The sequence below is a fragment of the Syngnathus floridae genome, chromosome 2 (assembly GCF_059516105.1).
Source record: "Syngnathus floridae isolate MCC-2025c chromosome 2, RoL_Sflo_1.0, whole genome shotgun sequence".
Classification (NCBI taxonomy): domain Eukaryota; kingdom Metazoa; phylum Chordata; class Actinopteri; order Syngnathiformes; family Syngnathidae; genus Syngnathus; species Syngnathus floridae.
The window spans coordinates 4657363-4669408 of record NC_142414.1 but is presented as its reverse complement, the minus strand read 5'-3'; the positions used below and the strand labels follow the sequence as shown (position 1 = coordinate 4669408).

General features: G+C 43.9%; 1 protein-coding gene across 9 annotated transcripts in view; it reads right to left on the bottom strand.

The window, feature by feature from the left end:
- dip2ba (DIP2 acetate--CoA ligase B (putative)a) overlaps positions 1 to 12046 on the bottom strand; it is a 119135-nt gene that overhangs the window by 46874 nt on the left and 60215 nt on the right. The window lies entirely within an intron of this gene.

The following is a 12046-nucleotide window of genomic DNA, read 5'->3' as shown; positions in this document are numbered from 1 at the left end:
ACATAATCTAAACGTTTTTGGTCTTTGCGAGACCTGGTTAAAACCTAATGAACTGCTGCCACTTAACGAGGCCTCGCCTCCAAATTTTGTGAGCTCGCATGTGGCACGTCCTCGAAAAAAGGGTGGGGGTGTCGACCTCATCTCAAATTCTGAGCTTAGATTTAGGCCTCGCTCAATTCACGTATTTAAAACATTTGAAGTTCTCATTGTTCGATCCACTGCGTTACCGTCATTCTATCTTGTTGTTATTTACCGCCCACCCGGGGCTTACTCTGGCTTCCTGGATGAATTTTCAGAATTTGTGGCTGATCTAGTGACAAATGCAGATAATATAGTTATCATGGGTGATTTCAACATCCACATGAATTCACCGTCAGAACCACTGACTTCGGCATTTCAAACTTTAATCGATACGTTTGGTTTTACGCAAGCTGTACAGGCAGCAACGCATAAGAATGGAAATACCTTAGATCTGGTATTATCCCGGGGACTAGCAACCTCAAATATAGCAGTACTGCCATACACTACTGTTCTGTCTGATCATTTCTTAATAAAATTTGAAATTTTAGTTCCTTGTCAAAGACAAGAGAGCAATAAGAATTATAGCAGCCGTAATTTTAACTCCATGACTGCACATGCGCTATCTGAGTTACTGTTGCCGGCAACCGCCATGTTTCCCACATACAGCGGCTCTATTGATAATCTTACAAATGAATTCAATGCGACATTATTAAAAGCCATCGACTCTGTGGCACCGCTACGTCTGAAAACTCGCCGTAGATGGCCAACTCCGTGGTTCACAGATGAAACACGTATGTTTAAACAATTATGTAGAAAGCATGAGCGCAGATGGCGTTTAACCAAACTTGAGGTTTTCCATCAGGCATGGAAGGACAGCCTCCTGAAATATAAAGATGCGCTTATTTTAGCAAAAACTCGTTATTTTTCGCAAGTCATTAATCTTAATAAAAACAATCCTAAATACCTATTTGATACAGTGGCAAAGCTAACTCTGCGCCAGCCGACCCCCGATAGCTCCTTCCACTCAGCTGACGAGTTTATGAAATTTTTTGCTCAAAAGATTGAGTCCATTAGGGACGAGATCAAGAATACCATTCCAATCGCTCCGCCGGTTACTAGCGCTGGGGATCATGCAATAACCCTCTCAAATTTTAAAAGCGTGTCCCTTGAAATGCTTATAAAATTGGTTAGTACGGCTAAACAAACAACATGTTTACTCGACCCGCTTCCAGCCAAACTACTTAAAGAATTATTTCCAATTTTAAGACCGTCCGTCTTAAATATAATCAATCTGTCTGTTTCCTCTGGGATAGTGCCAACAGCCTTTAAAACCGCTATTATTAAACCGCTACTTAAGCGAGCAAATCTTGACCCGGACTGTCTCAGTAATTATAGGCCAGTTTCAAACCTCCCATTCATAGCAAAACTTCTCGAAAAAGTAGTAGCGCAGCATCTTATTGATTACATGGTCGCTAATAATCGATATGACTCTTTTCAGTCTGGTTTTAGAGCTAATCATTCTACAGAGACAGCACTTGCTAAAGTGACTAATGATCTCCTCATAGCTATGGATTCAAATACGTCGTCTGTATTGTTACTACTCGATCTTAGTGCTGCCTTTGACACTGTAGACTTCGATATTTTATTAGGGCGTCTTAAAAGTTGTGTTGGTATCTCAGGGTCAGCACTAAGCTGGTTCAATTCCTATCTATCAGACAGGACGCACCGAGTGGTCCATGGCAATACGTCCTCTGAGCTTTATAATGTTACGTGTGGTGTCCCACAGGGATCGGTACTCGGACCGATTTTATTTAATATTTATATGATTCCGCTTGGGGACATAATACGTAAATATAATATTAGCTTTCAATGCTACGTGGATTACACCCAATTATATATGCCGTTATCGATGACAGATCCACGGGACTGTTGTAATCTCGAGGCGTGCCTTGCGGAGATCAAGCAATGGATGTCTCTCAACTTCCTTCGTCTTAACCCAGATAAAACTGAGATGTTGATAATTGGTCCTACTTGTTATCAACACTTATTTAAGGAAACCACTATAACTATAGATAACCGTACTATCACTCAGAGTGATACGGTAACTAATCGAGGGGTAATATTTGACCAAACGCTCTCCTTTCAAAAACACATTAAGAATATAACCAGGATTGCGTTTTTTCACCTTCGTAATATTGCTAAGATTCGTCCTATCCTCTCGACCGGGGATGCGGAAACTATTATACATGCGTTCGTCACGTCGCGCCTGGACTACTGTAATGTATTATTCTCTGGTCTTCCTAAGTCCAGTATCAAAAGTCTACAGTTAGTGCAAAATGCCGCTGCGAGGCTGCTCTCACGGTCAAGAAAATTTGATCACATTACCCCAATATTAGCCAAATTACATTGGCTCCCGGTCCATTTAAGATGTGACTTCAAGGTTCTTCTACTAACCTATAATTCACTGCATGGCTTAGCGCCTTCATATCTCGTCGACCTAGTCGTTCCTTATGTTCCGTCTCGTAACCTTCGTTCGCAAAACGCTAGTCTTTTAGTTACACCGAGGGCCAAGAAAATGTCTGCAGGGTCTAGAGCATTCTCTATTCGGGCTCCAGAGCTTTGGAATGCCCTACCAATGGATATTAGAACTACTACCTCAGTAGAAACATTTAAGACACGTTTAAAGACACATTTCTATGAGATGGCCTTTAACTAACTTGTAGTGGCCGATTTGGCCGGAGTTTGTTTTATTCTCTCTGCCCACCCCCTCCCCGGCTGGGGAGGGGGTTAGGTGGCTCAAAAGCTGATAGCGGCTAGCTGGATTCTCGGGGACCAATTCAAGATGAAGAAACTGCAGCTCAACCCCCTTGAAGACACTGCCAGGACAATCGAGGGCACCTCCGACATCCATTTTTTCATTGATTTTCATATTATGTATTACTTGTGCCCTCTCTGCATCCATTACAACCTGGTGATCCTGAAAGGGGGATCCTTCCATCTGTGGTCCCTTCTCAAGGTTTCTCATTTTCCCCTGGCAGGGTTTTTTTTGAGTTTTTCCTTGCCCTTTTGGGAGCTTAAGATCAGGGGATGCTTTGAGAATAATTGTCAATTTTGGCTATGTGAAGCCCTTTGAGACTGTTTGTGATTTAGGGCTATACAAATAAACTTGACTTGACTTGACTTGACTTGAATAAAAACTCTTGAATCTTGAATTTCTAAACAGTGGTGCCGATGGTTCATATCTATTTGAAACTGAGATAATTCTTAGGAACTTCTTTTGTATGATGAGTAGTTTGTTGAGGTATGTTGGATATGTGGCTGCCCAGATTATATTGCAGTAATTGAGAAAAGGAAAAAGGAAGCTATAATACAGAGTGAGATGAGCAGAAGGATGGACCAGGGGACAAACTTTTCGTGAAATACGTAGCATTTTCATAGATCTTTTGCAAATCAAATCAATATGTTCGGACCAGTTTAAAGATTCGTCTACTATAACACCTAGGAATTTGGTGCTAGTTATTGTTTATGTAAATTTTGGTCTGTTCTTTGGGGTAAGATTTATTTATATTGCAGAAGATCATGAAGTTACATTTTTTTTTATATTGAATGTCAACTTGTTTGTTTTGAACCATTTTGTAACAGAGGACAACTCAGCATTGATGCTTGCAATGAGGGAATTAAAATCATCATGGGTGGCAATGAGGTTGGTATCGTCCATAAATAACACAGGGAGAAAATTAGAACAAGACATGGAGAAATCATTTATGTGCACCAAAATCAATAGAGGACCCAATATTGAGCCCTGCGGGACCCCAAATAGTATTTTAGATCTGTTAGATGAACAACCATTTATACATACTGTTGGCGAGGTAGTTTGTGAACCATTTCAGGGCAGAATCGTTCACTCCATATCTCTCTAGCTTAGGAATGAGAATCTAATGGTCGACAGTATCAAAGGCTTTGCTTAGATCTAGAAAGACACCAAGAGTGAATTTCTTATTGTCAAGAGCTGTTGAGATATGGTTGACAAGCTGAAGCAGTGCATGCTCAGTCGAAAACTTTTTGCGGAAACCACATTGATGCTTGTAGAGAATATTGTTTGTTTCTAGGTGCTTTGACAACCTTGAATAAACCAATTTTTCTAGAATCTTGGAGAAACATGGAAGAGTGGATATAGGGCAATAATTACCATAACCATTTGTCTCACCAGCTTTGAAAATAGGAATGACTTTAGCAATTTTTGGTTCTTGGGGTACGATGCCAGATTTTAAAGATAAGGAGAAAATGTGTGTTAGTGGAATTATTGTTGAATTAATGGTTTTCTTAATAAGTATGCTTCTGATCTCGTCATGGCCAAGAGCCGAGTTTTTCAAGCTCATGACGATGCTGTAGACTTCCTCAACTCTAGGAGGGTCAAGAATGGAGAGTGAAAGAAACTACCCTTTAATTAGGCAACAGGGGCTTGCATCAGAGGTTGAGAAGCTAGATGCCAAGGTAGTGCCAACATTTACAAAGAAATCCTTGAAACCATTAGAAATATCTGTTAGGTTAGAATTGGCTCCATTCTTCCCCAGCATCTCACTTGGGGTAGATGCTTTAGATTTTTGGCAATGTAATAAATGGTTGATAAGATTCCATGTTGTTTTGATGTCACCAGAGACTTGAGTAAATTTATCAGCATACCGTAATTTCCGGACTATAAGTCGCGTTTTTTTTCATAGTTTGGGTGAGGGGGCGACTTATACTCAGAGCGACTTATATATGTTTTTTTTCACAAATTTTTACTTGATCATTAAGACATCACTTACTTACAAGTATAGTTGACCACTTCCCATGTTATTTTTAGTATAGTTGATCACTTCACATGCTTTTATATCTTTGTCTTGAACATATTCAAAACATAAAAAATAGAGAAAACATCAAATAAAGCAATTAAAACTTTAAAGCACGATATCCAAGTCCACTGTCTGCTGTATGTACACTTGCTCCATTTTTGCTCCTCTTATATTTATTATTATTATTATTTATTATTATTTGTTTATTTATCATTTATTCAACACTCTTATTTATTCATTGTTTGTGCCTTCTTGGGTTTTTTGTGTTGCTTGTATGCATATGTGTAATATCTCACCGAGGGATAGTGGGAACATAATTTCAATCTCTTTGTGTGTCTTGGTATATGAAAAGAAAAATCGACAATAAAGGAGACTTTGACTTTGATAAAACAACCAAATAAACAAAACAAAAAACTACATCTGAAAAAAATTATATTTTCAGATGAAACTGGATGAGGGCGCTCTAAATTTCACCGTTGGCCGTGACTCATCAACTGGGTGGGCTTAAGAAAAATGGCACCAAAAAGAAACTCATATTTTGCAGGTTACAAACTTCAAGTTGTAAAATATGCAGCTGAAAACAGTAATCGAGCAGCAGAAAGAAAGTTTGGAGAACCGTGATGTACCAATGGATTACTATTTCAAGTGACATCAGTAGCACGGCGCGGCGGTTGTTTACATAATGGAGAAACGTATCCACGTAAGGACTACCGGCATCATTAGCGGTGATCATTTCTAAGTGACACGGAGGACAAAGAGTTTGAAGGAATTAAGGATTTGGAGTGACATAGAAGGTTTGAAAAACTATTATGGCTTCTACGCACGCCCGGTCCGACTCTACTGAGTCGGGGGCCGGCGCTCGGCTGAGTGGCTGTCCACAAACGGTGCATGGGGCTCGGACATGGCCATTACGCACGCCCGGTCCTATGCCATGGAGCTCTCGTGTCTGGAAGTCCACGCCGCCACACACTTGGAAGTTTGTTTTGTTTAATAAAGAGGCGTTTACCAAACCCACGTCTATCCTTGTACTTTGTTAACGCTACAATATAGTTATATACTAGATCTTTGGAATAAAGACGAGGCTGACGTCAGGGCGCACGCGCGGCGATGTTGACAAAGGACGAGGAATTTGATCGATGGATTTCATGGATTTAAAGTGCACGGATGGTTTAAATAATATTATTGGCTTATATTATAGTTATTTGAAATATAGTTTATCTATCGTTATATGAGCCTGTGGAATATTTTGAAGTGCAAGCGCCCTCAGCTACGTGCACCCATTGTTGACAAAGAACGATCGATGGATTTAATGAATTGGAGTGACACCGATGGTTTTATAAACATGTTATTCATGTAATAGTTGTCCTTAATCACTCTATATGTTACGTCAGGCCCGTTCTCAGCTCTTTGTTTGTGTTTGTCATGTTAGCATACCTATCGTTTAGCCTGTTGTTGCTATTCAATGAATTGGAGTGACACCGATGGTTTTATAAACATGTTATTCATGTAATAGTTGTCCTTAATCACTCTATATGTTACGTCAGGCCCGTTCTCAGCTCTTTGTTTGTGTTTGTCACGTTAGCATACCTATCGTTTAGCCTGTTGTTGCTATTCAATGAATTGGAGTGACACCGATGGTTTTATAAACATGTTATTCATGTAATAGTTGTCCTTAATCACTCTATATGTTACGTCAGGCCCGTTCTCAGCTCTTTGTTTGTGTTTGTCACGTTAGCATACCTATCGTTTAGCCTGTTGTTGGTATTGTTTAGCCTGTTGTTGCTCGTTCATGACTGTTTTTGGTGTGGGATTTTGTCGAGTAAATTGTCCCCAAAATGCGACTTATACTCCGGAGCGACTTATATATGTTTTTTTTCACATTTTGGGGCATTTTATGGCTGGTGCGACTTATACTCCGGAGCGACTTATAGTCCGGAAAATACAGTAGTAAGTTTGTTTGGTTTTCCTTAGTAATACTGTAAATGTATTTTCATATTTCTTGTATGTTTCTATATTTATAGGGGTGGGATTTGCAATAGAATATCTATAAAGTTTATTTTTTTTACGTGAACATTTTTTTAGTTCATTCGTTATCCATGGTTTCCCCTTAGAGTAATTATTTTTACGACTAGAAATTAAAGCAGGGGTGGGCAATTAATTTTTACAAGGGGCCACATGAAAAACCTGAGTTGTGTCAGAGGGCCACACCTACGATAACTTAAACCTGCTCAATTTTCTTCCATTGTAAAATGCACAAAATTATTTATTTTAAATAGTTGGTACTGGTAATTAGAAGAATACAATTATTATGTTTATATTTATATTAAGCTATGTGAAATTGTGTTGTATAGGTCAAATAAAAAAACAATCATTAATCAGTACAATTTATTCTTAACTTCTTTAACTTTTCCTCAAATGACAAAGCCGCTGCATCTCTGGGTGTGAAGTTTGATAAAAAGTCCTTGTTGGGCCAATGCATCAGCCTCTGATGCGCCCTGTTTATCAGACAGATGTATTTTTTCTCATGCTTGGTCGTGTCGACAAGTGGCGACTCAAATTATATTCCTTAAACACAGCGACCTGTGTACCACAAATCAGGCACACGGCTTTACCTTTCATTTCTGTAAAGAAATACTTGGCAGTCCATGTCTTGTTGAAAACACGGCGCTCCTTGTCAACTTTTCTTTTCTGAGGGTCAGCACACATTTCTCGGGCAGCATTACTTCGCACTGTTCACCTTCACGCACAGCTCACATACACGTACGTTACACGGAAGTGCGACGCCTTTCAAAATAAAAGCAAAACAGTTGTATTGCATGCACGACATAAATTTATTATTATTTTTTTAATTAAGTAGTAATCAAATATAATTTACAATTGGCCTCATGCGGGCCGGACAGGGACGCACAAAGGGCCGGATGTGGCCCGCGGGCCGTAATTTGCCCAGGTCTGAATTAAAGGAAATGATGACTCTAATGCATTTGTGAATAGTGACAGAAAGGAGTGATAGGCTTTGTTGACATCTTGCAACAGGATCACCTCATCCCATGACAGAGCTGATGATAGATATAAAGGATTCCATGTTTTTCTCAGTAAATTTGCGGAATTTCACTTGATCACCAGTAATGCTATGACCTTTGATTTTTGGAACACTATCATTGTGGATGAAATGGAAGACAGGAAGATGATCAGACCCATCACAGATCAACAGGCCAGATGTTATTTTGTAGTCCAGAGAATTAAATAAGATGTTGTCAATGAGAGTGGCCGTTGAGCTTGTGATCCTGGAGGGTTTGTTAATAAGGGGGGAAATGTTGCCAGAGTATAATGTATTAAGGAAGTCTGCTGTATGTGACTGCTTAGTTTCAAGGAAATTAATATTATAGTCACCAAGTAGTCAAATCCTACTATCCCACGGTGACAAGAAATAGTACATATTATATTATATTATATTATATTATATTATATTATATTATATTATATTATATTATATTATATTATATTATATCATATTATATAGGTCCACGAAAAACAAAACATTCAGTTAAACAATACAAAAAGTAAAAACAAAAAGGCACATACAATGAATAATAAGAGCAATGAATAAATAATAAATAATAGCAACATAGTTGAAATGGAGCAATTGTGCATACAGCAGACAGTCAGAATATAGCGCAAAAGTACAGGAGGAGTAGTGCAAGTGGAGCAAGGCAGCCATCGTGGCCCAAAAGGCCAGGACGTCATGTAGCCTAGAGTGGAGGGGGGGGGAGAGAGTTCAGGATCCTAACAGCCTGGAGTATGAAGCTGTTGGTGAGTCTGGTGGTGCAGGAGTGCAGGCTTCTGTACCTCTTCCCAGAGGGCAATAGATCAAACAAAGTGTGAGCGGGGTGACTCACATCACTCACAATCGTGGTCGCCTTGCGCGTGAGATGGGAGGTATAAATGTCCTTCAGAGAGGGGAGTGAAGCACCAATAATCCTACCAGCTGTGTTCACTATGCGCTGCAGGGCCTTCATGTTGTAGTCAGTGCAGCTTCCACCCCACACAGTGATACGACTGTAGAGGATGCTCTCAATGGTGCCACGGCAGAATGTGGTCATGATGGCTGGTGGAGCACTTGTTCGCCTGAGTTTCCGCAGGAAGTACAGGCGGCGCTGAGCTTTCTTCACTAGTGATGCGGTGTTGGTGGTCCAGGAGAGGTCTTCACTGATGTGGACCCCCAGGAATCTGGTGCTGCTCACTCTCTCCACGACAGCACCGTTGATGGTCAGTGGCAGATGTTGGGTGTGACCCTTCCGGAAGTCAACAACAATCTCCTTCGTCTTGCTGACGTTCAACAGGAGGTTGCTGTCCCTGCACCATGTGGTCAGAAGGTCGACCTCCGACCTGTAATGAGTCTCGTCGCCCTTGGTGATGAGACCCACCAGAGTCGTGTCGTCAGCAAATTTCATTATGTGGTTGTTGCTGTAGGTTGCAGTGCAGTCATGCGTCAGCAGGGTGAAGAGCAGCGGAATGAGCACGCAGCCTGGTTGAGTGACAACATTCCGGACTCTGCGGTGCATCTGGAGCGGCTAGCGTGCTATCGGGCGGACCGTGCCATTGTACGAGGGGGGAAGTCGCGAGGAGGTGGAATATGCGTCTACATCCGAGAAGAATGGTGCCGGGACTCTGTGATGGTATGTAAGCACTGCTCGCCGCTTGTGGAGTTTGTGATCATTAAGTGCCGTCCTTTTTATCTGCCGAGGGAATTTACCGCGATTCTGCTAGTCGCGGTATACATCCCGCCTTCCAACATCGAAGGAGACAGGACCGCGGCGCTTGGCGAACTGTACCAGGCCGTCAGTGAACAGCAAACGGCGCACCCTGACGGTTTCACCATCTTCGCTGGAGACTTCAATCATGCCAACCTGAAGTCTGTTTTCCCGAGCCTTCACCAGCATGTTCCTTTTCCGACACGTGGAGACAGCTTCCTGGACCTGGTCTACTCGGCACAAAAGGGAGCCTTCAAAGCCACCCCCCTCCCCCATCTGGGGCTTTCTGACCATCTCACCGTTTTGCTTTTGCCCGCATACAGACAATTGGTAAAGGCATCCAGGCCGGTTCGGAGGCAGGTTCGGGTGTGGCCTGAGGGTGCCTCCGATGCACTTTGTGACTGCTTCGACACCACTGACTGGGACTTGTTTAAGCAGGCGGCCACCTACAACGATTGGACGGACATAGAGGAATATACTGACTCTGTTACCTCTTACATCACGAAGTGCATCGATGATGTGACTTGCTCGAAATCCGTCGTCACTCGCGCGAACTGGAAGCCGTGGCTGACGGGGGCTGTCCTCAGACTGTTGAGGGCCAGGGACAAGGCTTTCAGAGCAGGGGATGAGGCTGGCTTGAGGACAGCGAGGGCCGACCTGTCCCGAGGCATCAAAGAAGCGAAGAAGGCGTTCTCGTGCAAGGTCTCCACCCATTTCAAGGACAGCAAGGACGCACGTAGCCTTTGGCGGGGCATTCAGACCATCACAGACTACAAGCCCGCGCCGAGGAGCTGTGAGGGCGACGTCCGCCTGCTGAACGATCTGAACCGCTTCTTTGCTCGCTTCGACGCCCAGAACAGCACTTGCCCGCTGAAGACCACTCCCCCCCCACACGAGCAGCCCCTGCGCCTCTCTGCCGACGGTGTGAGGAGGGCGCTTGCCGCTATTGACACCCGTAAGGCGGCGGGCCCTGACAACATCCCGGGTCGAGCGCTGAAGGACTGCGCTGGGGAGCTGTCGGGTGTCTTCACAGACATCTTTAACGTTTCCCTGCAGCAGGCCATCGTCCCCTCGTGTTTCAAGGCTGCCACCATCGTTCCTGTGCCGAAGAAACCTGCACCGTCCTGCTTCAATGACTACCGCCCTGTGGCACTGACGCCCATCATCATGAAGTGCTTTGAGCGGCTGGTCTTGGAGCACATCAAGTCCGTTCTCCCCCCCACCATTGACCCTTTCCAGTTTGCGTACCGTGCCAAGCGGTCCTCTGAGGATGCCATCTGCTCTGCCCTCCACTCGGCCCTCACCCACCTGGAGAGAAAGGACTCATATGTGAGGTTGCTGTTTGTGGACTTCAGCTCTGCCTTCAACACCATTGTGCCGCAGCGACTCATCTCCAAACTCGACGAGCTGGGCCTCAGTACCTCCCTCTGCAACTGGATACTGGACTTCCTCTGTCAGAGGCCTCAGGTGGTGCGTGTTGGCGACAAAATCTCCGCCAGCATCACGCTGAGCACGGGGGCCCCCCAGGGCTGCGTGCTCAGTCCATTGCTCTTCACCCTGCTGACGCATGACTGCACTGCGACCTACAGCGACAACCGCATAGTGAAGTTTGCTGACGACACGACTCTGGTGGGTCTCATCACGAAGGGCGACGAGACTCGGTACAGGTCGGAAGTTGACCTTCTGACCACGTGGTGCAGGGACAACAACCTCCTGCTGAACGTCAGTAAGACCAAGGAAATCATTGTGGACTTCCGGAAGGGTCACACAATACACCTGCCGCTGATCATCGACGGTGCTGTGGTGGAGAGGGTGAGCTGCACCAAGTTCCTGGGGGTGCACATCAGTGAGGACCTCTCCTGGTCCGCGAACACCTCGTCACTGGCAAAGAAAGCTCAGCGCCGCCTGTATTTCCTGCGGAAGCTCAGGCGTGCATGTGCTCCTCAGGCAGTCCTGTCTACATTCTACCGTGGCACCATTGAGAGCGTCCTCATCAGTTGCATCGCTGTCTGGGGTGGTAACTGCACTGAACAGAACTTGAAGGCCCTGCAGCGCATAGTGAATACGGCTGGTAAGATTATTGGTGCTTCGCTTCCCTCCCTGAAGGACATTTACACCTCCCATCTCGCCCGCAAGGCGACCTCGATTGCCAGAGATGTGAGTCACCCGGCTCACTCCTTGTTTGACCTTCTGCCCTCTGGGAAGAGGTACAGGAGCCTGCGCTCCCGCACCACCAGACTCGCCAACAGCTTCTTTCTCCAGGCTGTTAGGGCCCTGAACTCGCTACCCCCTTCTGCGTAGCGTGCGGCACTGTTGCGCTATTTTCGGGAATGTCTGCTGTACGCGTTTTTATTTATTTATTGTTGTGTTATTTATTCATTATTTATTCAGCACGCTTTTGTTATACTTGTTTACTGTTTGTCTGTTGTGAGCCATGTC